Source organism: Nannospalax galili, unplaced genomic scaffold, assembly GCF_000622305.1.
Source record: "Nannospalax galili isolate Female #2095 unplaced genomic scaffold, S.galili_v1.0 scaffold853, whole genome shotgun sequence".
In the NCBI taxonomy this organism is placed as follows: Eukaryota; Metazoa; Chordata; class Mammalia; order Rodentia; family Spalacidae; genus Nannospalax; species Nannospalax galili.
The window spans coordinates 171972-183309 of NW_008332825.1; the positions used below are offsets into that span (position 1 = coordinate 171972).

At 46.7% G+C, this 11338-nt stretch overlaps 1 protein-coding gene across 1 annotated transcript in view; it reads left to right on the plus strand.

Moving 5' to 3' along the window:
• Positions 1 to 11338, plus strand: part of Npffr1 (neuropeptide FF receptor 1) — a 41146-nt gene that overhangs the window by 433 nt on the left and 29375 nt on the right. The window lies entirely within an intron of this gene.

Below are 11338 nucleotides of genomic sequence, written 5' to 3' on the forward strand. Positions count from 1 at the left end.
AGAGAGAGGCAGAGACAGAGACAGAGAGAGACAGACAGAGACAGAGAGAGGGAGGGAGGGAGGAAAAAAGAGAGAAAGAGACCCTGAGAGAGGTAGAGATGATCTGGGGGTATCTCTATGTCCATGGTGGATGGGGGGAGACAGACAGACAGATGGACATAGACCCTGAGAAACAGGGATAGATCTGAGGGTACCTCTGTGTCCACGGTTGGGGGTGGGTGGGGAGACAGACAGACCCTGAGAGAGAGGTAGAGACAGATCTGAGGGTGCTTCTGTGTCCACAGTGTGTAGGGGGCTGGGGCAAAACAGAGGCAGGAGACTTGGATATATGTGTATGTGAAAGAAAGAAACAGACAGAGATGCAAAGACATTGAAAGAGGGAGAGACAGATCTGAGATCTGAGGGTGCCTCTGTGTCTACAGTGAGAGAGACAGAGACAAAGAGAACCAATGTCTTTATGCCCATGGTGTATATGTATGTGAGAGAGACAGACACAGAGGGACACACATAGAGGGATGTGGGAGTGCCTCTGTCCATGGTATATGTGAAGGAGGCTCTGCATCCATGGTGCATGTGCATCCGCATGCCGCCTCATGACTGAGCAGAAGCTCATTTGAGACCAGGTGAAGACAGTGTAGCTACTAGCTTTAGGGAGCTGTCAGCAACTTCCCTCAGCATGCAGGGATGGGGGCCAGAGGTAGAATCCCAGAGGAGGTGGCTTCCAGGAAGAGGCGGAAAGGACCCAGCCTCACAGACTGGGAAGAATAGTGGCCCAGGACTTAGTCTACTGGCCTCAGCTGTACCCTCCCTTGGGCCATGTGGACAAAGGCTAAGAGGCTGGAGGGCTAAGGGCTGGGCCACTGGCTTGCTGGGTGTCTCTGAGATGGTGCCTAAGCCTTCCAGTGCTACTGGTTACCCAGCTAGTGAATGGAGGAAGTTACATGGAATGGGGCTTGACAAGGGGGGTTGTGAGGATAAAATAAAACAAGATGTGTTGTACACATTCATACCAGAAAGTGAAGGCTGCCACAAGAGGGAACAAAACCCTGGGATTCCAATAAGTGATTGCAAAGGGAGCCATTAGGAATGAAAAGGGGGGTTTTATAGAAAACCTTTCAAAGTGCACTTACAGCTTTCCAATGAGCTGTGATTTGAAAAGCACATATACAGCAAAGATTCGAGGAATGCGGATGCAGGATGGAGCTGGAAAATTGGCAGCATCTGTAAGAATGGTGGTTAGCAAGGCACTGAACCCTCAGTGAACAGAATCAGAGACACAGCAAAAAGCTTTGTGAATCTAAATAATGGTAACAAGAAGGGGTCTACTGAGAGTTTGGGGCTTTGGAGAAGGTACAGGCAATTCTGCTTTGAATTGTGAACTGAGCAGAAGAAGGTTACAAACCCAGAGGGGTGTGATGGGAAGAAGATGCAGAGCCACCTGCAGTGAGCTTGCCCCTCAGAACCCGGACACATGGCAGTCCAGGGATCCAGAGGCAGTTGCAGATGTAATCAGTGCTGTAGAGGAAATTACAGTAAATGAAAGAAGATCCAAAAAGAAAAAACAAAAACAAAAACAAAACAAAACCCAACGATGGGCAAATGTCTTGGTTTTCAAAAAGGATGGAAGGAAAGTTTTTTAAATCCACTAAAATGAATACTGACCTCTTGGAATTCCAGAGGAAATTATTGAATGCATAGTGAACACCCAGGAACTAAGAAGGCAAGGACATATCTTAGATGTTTTGCCAAGGGAGCTGTTCTGCACATCTGCAAAAATGAGTCTGAGTGTACTCATCCACACCCTGTAAATTAAATAAATAAAAGATGAGACACATCTGCAGTGGTGCACATTAAAGGAGTGCAAGGTGTTGTATGTCACCAAGTGGTGCCAGAGGCCCTAGGTTCACTTCCTAGTATGATACACACACTAGGTAGATGATAGATAGATGATAGATAGATAGATAGATAGATAGATAGATAGATAGATAATAGATATAGAAAGACAGATAGATAGGACATATAGAGACTATGCTTAGGATTTTATTTATTGACACGGAAATGTGTTCATTATCTACTATGGATAGATTGTTATGTGAGTTTGTATTATGAATATATGAGTACTGAAGAAGTAGGATTTAGAATACATGTAATATGACCTGTTTATGTAAAGTTACATAGCGTTATTACTGGATATCTGTCTGTTTATGAAATATGTGTTCCATGACAGTTACTCGCATCTTTGGATGCTCTCTCTGATTTCTGAAACATGCTCTAAGATGGGGACTTGGGAACAGGGATTTCATTTGAGAGCTGGTGCAGGAAGGGAGAGGTGAGGCAATGGGAAGATAGCAAAAAGAAAAAAGGGGTTTGGAGTAGAGGTCAGTTGGTAGAGTGCTTGCCTGGCATGCAGGAAGTACTGGTTCCATCTGTAGCACCATGTAAACCTGGTGTGATGGTGCCTGCCTGCAGCCCCAGCACTCAGAAGGTGGAGGCTACATAATAAGTTTGAAGTCAGCCTTGGGCTACATGAGATGGGGGCTCTAGCTGCCCCTCTCAGCTGGTTGAGGGTTGTTTCACTCCTGAAGTTCTGAGCTGTGGTTTGTTCCTACAGTGACTTCAAAAAGCACAGCAGAGAGATGCAGGAGGGATGAGGCGTTGGCTATGCAAGGAGCTAGCCACCCCAACTGACATCTCTGGGCCAAGGGCACATGATGTAAAGTGTCCAAACATATTATCCTGCAGGTTTTTCTCTGAATGTGAAGGTTCAGGGACATTCCCCCGCCTCCAGTGCTCAGAATATTTTATAGCAAACATATCTTAAAAGAAGAAAAATCAAAATGACAATGGTAACAACAAGAACAGAATACTCTCGGAGCTGGGGATATAACTCAGAGGCAGAGCACTTGTCTAGCATGCTTTAGGCTCTGGGCTAGATCTCTAGCACTGCAAAACAAAAAAATTCAAAAAGAGAAAAAAAATCTCCAGTGTTCATTGAGCAAGTCACCCTGAACTTGCCAAATTTCCTCTTTCAGGGTTTCTGGGAGGTAAACAGATGAATTATCACAGCGCAGTGCAATACCAGGAGGCTCTCTCAGAAAAGCCCAGAGCACTGGTGGAGAGCCCTGGAGGACTGATAAGCAGTATTGTCATTAAGGCCTCAATAGCAACCTCAGGGCCCTAAGAGGGAAAAGAAAAGGCATGCTTATCACATCTGCGGCCAGGAGCCTGAACACTGACAACAGACAGAATTTAAGATGGAGAGATGGCTCAGGGTAAAGTGGTTACTGCACAAGCAGGAGAACCTGAGTTCAGATCCTCAGCACCAGCAGGCACAGCAGCATGTGTAATCTCAGTGCCAGGAGGAAGGGGCTACAGGGACAAGTGATCCTGGGAGCTTGCCGACCAGATCTAAAATGTCTAGCTCTAGGTCAGTGAAAGAACCTATTTCTGTCTCAAAAAATAAGATGGAAGGGGCTGGAGAGATGGCTCAGCAGTTAAGAGCACTGGTTGCTCTTGCAGAAGACCCGTGTTTGTTTCTTAGCACCCACATAGAAGCTAACAACCACCTGTAACCTCAGTTCCAGGAGGTCTGACACCCTCTTCTGGCCTCTGTGGACATTGTATACACATGATACACTTACATACAATGAGGCAAAACACTCATACATATTAAAAAAAAAAAAAAGGTGGAATCCAGGTGTGGTGGCACGTGCCTTTTAATCCCAGCACTTGAGAGGCAGAGACAAAGCAGATTACTGTGAGTGTGAGGCAAGCCTGGGTTACGTTATTAGACCCTGTCTCAACCATCCAACCAACCAACTAACCAATCAATCAATAGTGTAAAGTGATAGAGGAAAATGTCCAAAGCCTCACTCTGTCCTCCACATGTGCACATGCAGGCAAGTACACCTGCGTACACACATGCACACACAGGATAGACAGGTAGGTATGTAGGTAGACGAACAGAGAGACAGATCTTAATGCTAACGTGTGCTGGATAGCTTTAGTGTCAACTTGACACATGTGGGTTGAGGGAGCCTCAATTGGGGAATTGCCTCCATTGGACTGGCCTGTGGCCATGTCTGTGGGGCATCTTCTTGACTATTGAGTGATGTGGGAGGGCCCAACCCACAGTGGGTGGTGCCACCCCTGGGCAGGTGGGCCTGTGTTGCAAAAGAAAGCAGGCTGAGCAGGGGCCAGGGAGCAAGCCAGTAAGCAGCGTTTCTCCATGGCCTGTGCTCCAGCTCCTGCCTCCAGGTTCCTGCCTCCAGGTTCCTGCTTCCAGGTTCCTACCTTGGGCTCCCTGATGAACTGTGACCCAGGAGATGTAAGCTAAAATAAACCCTTTCCTCCCCAATTTGGTATTGGTCAGAGTATTTTGTCACAGCAATGGAGAAACAAACTAGGATATAACACTACCCCATTTATTCCCAATTTTAAGACGATTTAAGGTTTTCTCAATACATTGGGATGTTGGCTTGAGGAAAATGAAATATAAATGTACATAAGGTGGAAAGTCTTAGTGCAGGTCTAAAACATCACTAATATCTGAGATGGGGAATATCTGGACTGTATTCTTAAGATACTGCAGGGGCGGATATGGAGACAGGCCTAGAACTTCTCTTGCTGGAGACCCTGGGTATTAGGGTGAAGGGAGAGGACATGGACTCACTCTATGTGGCTTTAGGAAGCAATCCCAAGACCAGAATGTCAGGATACAGTAAGAACAAGAAGAACTTTCCATTACTCAGAGCTGGCCTAGAGTGTGTTTCTTCTCTAGTTCCCATTTTTTGCTTTGAACCAGGGGGGCCGCAGGCATGGTTCATGGCTGGAGGGCAGAGGATAAACTTAAAAATATTTATTGTGTGTGTATGACATGGCCCCCATGTAGAGGTCAAAGGACAACCTTGTGGAGTCAGTTCTCTCCTTCCATCTTTACCTGGGTTCCAGAGATCAAACTGAAGTTGCTAGGCTTCTACAGCAAGGATCTTTACCTGCTAAGTCATCTCGCAGGCCCCAGAGGGGGAATTCTTGAGTGGCTAGACCAGAATTATGGCCTTCAAGGAGACTCTGGCCTCCAAGAGGCCTCCTCTTAACCCCTGGAAACAATGCAACCCCTGTAGTGTTGCTGGTGTCCACTGGGGAGGGGGCTGTGGGGGGCATGATTAGAGCTAAGTCAGCATAAGGAATCACACATCAGATCCACTTCCTCATCCTAGCCTTACTCCAGTGTAGTGGCTTCCTCCTGGGAGCCCCTGGCTGGTGGCCTGCACAGCTGCCTACCTAGCCTGAGAGCTCTGACTAAGAGGGGTCAAGAGCCTGGGAGGATGGACATCCACAGTGACAGGAAATGGGCGTAGCTGGAGGGAGGTGGCCTAGACAGGGTTGGAGGTTGGTGGACAGAGGAGTCCAGCCTTGTCTCCCACCAGCTCAGCACACAGAGACACACAGAGAAACAAAGAAGTATTCAGAGGGTCCAGGTGAGCTCTGTGACTGCCAGAGACCCAGACCCCTGTTGTCCTTTTCCACAAAACACTTCCTTGTCCAGGAGCTGCCATCCAGTCTGGGAGGTTGCCAAGAGACAGTATCCTCAGAGAGCAGGTGGTAAAACGAAGACCTAGCAGGCCCAGCTTACCCTAGTTTAGTCCATAGTAGGTCTACTGGCTCTTTCTGCCACAAGAGGGCCCACAAAGGGCACTTGAGGGCTCCCCAGCTCTGTCCAGAAGACATCTGTGCTTTCCTGGCTGGCTGGGAGTTGGGAGTGAGAGGGGAATCAGCTGCCATCAGGGTTGCTGGAACCAAACAGATAGCTTTCTTTCAGACTCTTTCTAGGGCCCTGTTTATTAGATGGTAATCTGTTCTGCTTCTAGCAGTGAGTTGAGATACTTAGGGTAGGGCTGGGGATGTAGCCTAGTTAGCAGTGTTTACCTAGCATGCAGGTAATTCCTAGCACTGACTAAAACCAGGTTTGGTGATTCACACCTATAATTCCAGCACTGGGGAGGCACAAGCAGGAGGATCAGAAGTTCAAGGACATTCTTGGCTTTATAATAGAGTTTGGGGCCAGCCTGGGGCCCAGCTGTATGAGATTATCAGGAGAGGGAGGGAGGGAGGGAGAGAGAGAGAGAGGCTGACTTTATATAAATATTTCTGCTCAGCCTTAATCCCACCACTCGGGAGGCAGGGACAGGCAGACCTCTGCCTCTGTGAGTTCAAGGCCAGCCGGCCTACATAGTGAGTTTCAGCCCAGCTGGGGTTACAGGGAGACCCTACCTCAAAAAGACCAAACAAGGTAAAGCAAAGCAAAACAAAACAAAACAAAAACCTCAGAAAGACCCCAGGTTCTTAGTGCCAGAAGAGTCCTGGGTAAGCTGTGAGGAAACTAGGAAACTGAGGCATGTTATCAGTGGAGCATGACTAATTTCTGCCAGTTCTACTTATGATATGAACATAAAAAATCAAGTTCAGATTCTGCTTCTCCAAAGCTTTTTGCTGCTCTCTCATTAGTAACTTAAATTACATCAAGAGTTGTGCACTTTCTGATTTAAGGTTTGACTCCTTTTGAAATGCAAATGACCCAAAGAGACTCAGCATTTTCAGCTGTCATGAGTCATTTCCTCATCCTGGGAACTAGTTTATCAATCTTTTAAAAAATATAATTTAAGCTGGGCATGGTGGCACATGCCCTTAATCTCAGCACTCAGGAGGCAGAAGCAGGCGGATCTCTGTGAGTTCAAGGCCAGCCTGGTCTACATAGTGAGTTCCAGGACAGCTGGGGCTACAGGGAGACCCTGTCTCAAAAAGACCAAAAAATATATATAATTTACTTATTATTTTATGTGTATGAGTGCATTGCTTGCATAAGTACACCCATGTTGTACAATGCCTACTGAGCTTAGAAGGGGACATTGGATCCCCTGGAACTGAAGTTACAGATGATTGTTAGCTGTCATGTGGGTGCTGGGAATCAAACCCAAGTCATCTGCAAGAGCAGCCAGTGTGCTTAACCACTGAGCCATCTCTCCAGCCCCCAAAGTCTTAAAAAAAAATTTTTTTAATTTTAAATTATGTTTGTGTGAGGGGTGGGTATGTGCACGAGAATGCAATTGCTCTCAGAGGCCAGAAGATGGCATCAGATCCCCTGGTGGGTGTGACCTGCCTGATATGGGAACGGAACTCAGGTCCTTTGCAAGAGCAGTAAGAGCTCTTAACCACGGAGTTATCTCTCCAGCCCCATCAAAGTCTTTTCTAAACAGGATCCTGATAAGGATATAGAGAAGGGAGGAAAGGAAGGAAGGAGGAAGGGAGTGATGGAGAGTGGGGAGGAGGGAAGAGAAAATGACTTCAGTCAGGTCACTGAGGCTCTGGGTGCTGACGTGGGTTGGGAAGTGTTGTGAAAGGAAGAATGGATTTCAAGAGGCTAGGTCCTCAGTTTCTTCTCAGCTGAGCCCAGAGTAGCCCTAGCTCTGCTCTAATCATGTTTTCCTCCTTTTTCAAGCAACGTTTGCTTTGGGACAAAGTCTCATGTAGCCCAGCCTGGCCTCACACTCACCATGTAGCCAAGGTCACATGGTCACCATGCCCATGAACTTCACAGTGCTGAGATTACAGGTGTACACTGTCACAGCCAGCTTTTTATTTTATGCGTATGAGTATTTTGCCTGCATATGTGTATGCCTATGTCATGCAATACCTGAGGTGGTCAAAAGAGGGCATCAAATTCCTTAGAATTGGAGTTATAGCTGGATGTTAGCAACCATGTGGGTTCAGGGAACTGAACCTGGGTCCTCTGCAAGAGCAGCCAGTACTCTTAATCATTGAACCATCATTCTAGCTCCTCTTTTTAAAAATGTGTGTATATATGTGTATATATATATATATATGCATAAGGGAGACTACTTGGGAGGAAGAAGGACTATGTAGACCAGGCTGGGCTTGAACTCACAGAGATCCACCTGCCTCTGCCTCCCGAGTGCTGGGATTAAAGGTGTACGCCACCATGCCCGGCTATGAATATTTGCCTGCATGTATATAAGTACATCTCCTGGGTGCAATGCCCATGGAAGCCAGATGAGAACATTGAATCCCCTGGAACTGGAGTTATGGTGGTTGTTAGCCACCATGTGGATGCTGGGAATTAAACCCAGGTTCTTTGTAAGGGCAGCCAGTGCTCTTAAATTCTGAGCTATCTGTTAAACTCTGAGCTATCTCTCCAGCAGTGGGAGGTTGAGAGTCTCTGGGAGTCTCCTTCCTCTAGTAACCTCCTGCACATCCTTCTGCTGCTGTCTTGAGCAGTCCCAACACATGCCCAGCCCAGGCTAACTTCCTTGGGAACAAATGCAAGTGAACTGTCTATCATGATGGCTCTCCATACCCCAGGGCTGCCTGGTAGGCAGCGAATACCATCAAGAAGCAAGCCAGGGAATGTAGTTTAGTTGGTTGAGTGCCTGCCTAGCATGCATGAAGCCCTTGGTTCGATCCCCAGAACCCCATAAACTGGGAATGGTGGTGCACACCTTTAATCCCAGCACTTGGGATGCAGAGGCAGGCAGATCTCTGTGCATTTGAGGCCAGCCAGGCTGGTCTACATAATGAGTTCCAGCCAGCTACATAGTGAGTTCCAGCCAGCTGGTCACTATGTAGACCAGGCTGGCCTGGAACTCACAGAGATCCGCCTGCCTCTGCCTCCCCAGTGCTGGGATTAAAGGTGTGCACCACCATGCCTAGCTCAATAAATAATTTTTTAAAAGCAGTTATAAGTTCTCAGGCTTCCTCTTCAGATAGGTTCCTGTCCCTCAGTCCTCTTATAATGGGTATGGTGGTTTGAATGAAAATGTCCCCATAGGCTCCGAGTATTTGGACATTCTGTCCCCAGAGGATGGCACTGTTTGGGGAGGTTTTAGAAGGCGTGGCTATCCTGGAGGAAGCATGTCACTGGGGGTGGGCTTAGGGAGTTCTTAAGCCTTGTCAGATCTCTAGTTTCTCTCTTGCTTCCTGTGCCTGTGTGATGATGTGAGAGCTTAGCTTCTGCTGCTCCTGCTCCAGCCACCCCCAGCCACTATGCCTCCCTGCCATGATGGACTGTAATTCCCCTGGAACCGTAAGCTCAAATAAATTCTTCCTTCTATAAGTTGCTTTGGTCAGTGTTTCTATCACAGCAACAGAAAAGTGACTAATACAATGGGTGAGTAGCAACCACTAGGCAAACTCTCAGGTCATGTTCTCCATTTCTTCCTCAGGGTCCTTTTTCCTGTAGAACAGCACTGTTGCTGTGGAAGATCACATGGCCTGTGGAGAGACAGTGGGGAGCAGAAACCTTAGTCTTCCTGGGCTTGCTTTTCTTGCCAGACCCTATTGCTTCCCCCCTTTAGGGTTCTGAACCTAGACTCTGCAGACCCCTCAGAGGCCTGGGTGATTTACTTCAATCACCTTGTATTAGACAAGGCACTGAGGTTGCAAACAACAGATGCTAGTGCTGACTAACTTGACCAACTGGAAACCTAGGGAAGGGGTTGGGCAGGTCATCCAGTGGACAGGAAAAATGAATCACTAGGACCCACAGATACAAAGCAAAACAGGTCTGATTGACTCTCCTTCCTCTGGAGCTCACTACAAATGCTCACTACTCCCCTGAAAAGATATGTCGGATGTTGGGTTCTCTGCTTGGAGAGGACCTAACATTTTCAAAGACTATAATGTCCTTCTGGACATGGACCATTTCATGATAGATCAAGAGAAAACCCGAGAAAGCCTCTGTAAAATGCATCAAAATACATCAAAGAGTTTGGTGAGCCCTAAATGTTAAGTGTCACTAAAGCTTGGAACTTAAGGCCAGAGAATGCACATTTCAGTGATTCCCACATCACAAGGAAGTCATCAGGGGAGCTTTTAAAGAGAAGCTATGCCTAATACCATCTCCAATTCCTGATCCATGGCAGGTGAAAGAGATGCATTCTTAAAATCCAAGTGATCATGGTGTGAGTCAGTGAGGACTACTGGCATCATTGGCATTTTATCCCGTGGCAGTTTCTCTATGGTTAGAAAAGTCAAATTGAAGTTAGAATAAAGGCAACTGAAAATTATCCAAGGAAACAGTTTGCACAAACTGTCAGTTTTTAAAAAATTCATCTACAGTTTGCACACACACATTTGATATGGAATAGATATTATAGTACATGTTTATACTGTTTTGTGACCATTACAACCCCAGGTCAATATTTTCTCCATGTTGTCTGACTGCTTTCTAATCACCATAATAAATCTCTGGAAGCGGGACCTGGTCACTTGTTAAGGTACTGGCCCGATGTGCCTCCATCCAAAGGCTCCCTGATTGGTGCTCTTCCTCTGCAGTGTGCACTCCAGTCTCCCAGAGCACCGTTCATATTTGCCAATCTCACTGATGGAAAGGTTACCCCAATGTTCTTTTTAAAGGGCAGTTCTTACATTACCAATCAACTTGAACTTTTTGTGTCGTGTGGTTATTAGCCATCTGTCCTGTGTTGTGCTTTGTGGCAGCCTGTAGTGTGATGCTCTTCAGTCCATCCGGTGTCAGGGCTCACAGGTGGGATCGAATGAGAGAATCATCCCACGTCTCTGGTCTGGGATTGAGTTCCTATGTGTTACCAGGACACACCAGCAGGTGGCACCAAGGATGCAGTCAGGAGGAGGAGGGCTATGAACACTGGGACACAACCAGATCCTAGTGCGCTCCTTTGTTTGGACTTGGGCTTCTTTCAGGCTTGTAGGGAACCCCACACTAAGGGTATTATACTGAGTTCAATACTGTATAACTATTAATTCAACTATGAACCTAGAAACTTACAGCCACTTGTGAAAGAGATATACTCTTTCTCTGGAGTGTGTTACTGAATATGTTAAAGCTGTAATGAAATGCTTCTTCTAATCATGTAATTAAAAATTTTAAAAATATTTTATGTGTATGAGTGTATTGCCTGCATGTATGTGAGTGCACCCGTGTCATGCACTGCCGCAGAGGTCAGAAGAGAGCGTCAGATTCCCCTGGAACTGGAGTTAAGGATGGTTTGTAGCCGCCATGTGGGTGCTGGGAATCAAACTCGGGTCCTCTGCAAGAGCAGTCAGTGCTCTTAACCTCTGAACCATCTCTCCAGCCCCTGGCACACCACACTTTAAGAACGACTTTCCTCTGATCACCTTTCCAGCCCAACTTTTGCTTGGCTCCTGTGTATGTCTATAAAGTCATTGGGTAGATTTCAATGGTAATGTTTATCATCTCTACTATTTTTATTTTATGTGTATGCCTGCATGTAGGTAAGTGCACCCATGTCGTGCAATGCCTGTGGAGGACAGAAGAGACTGT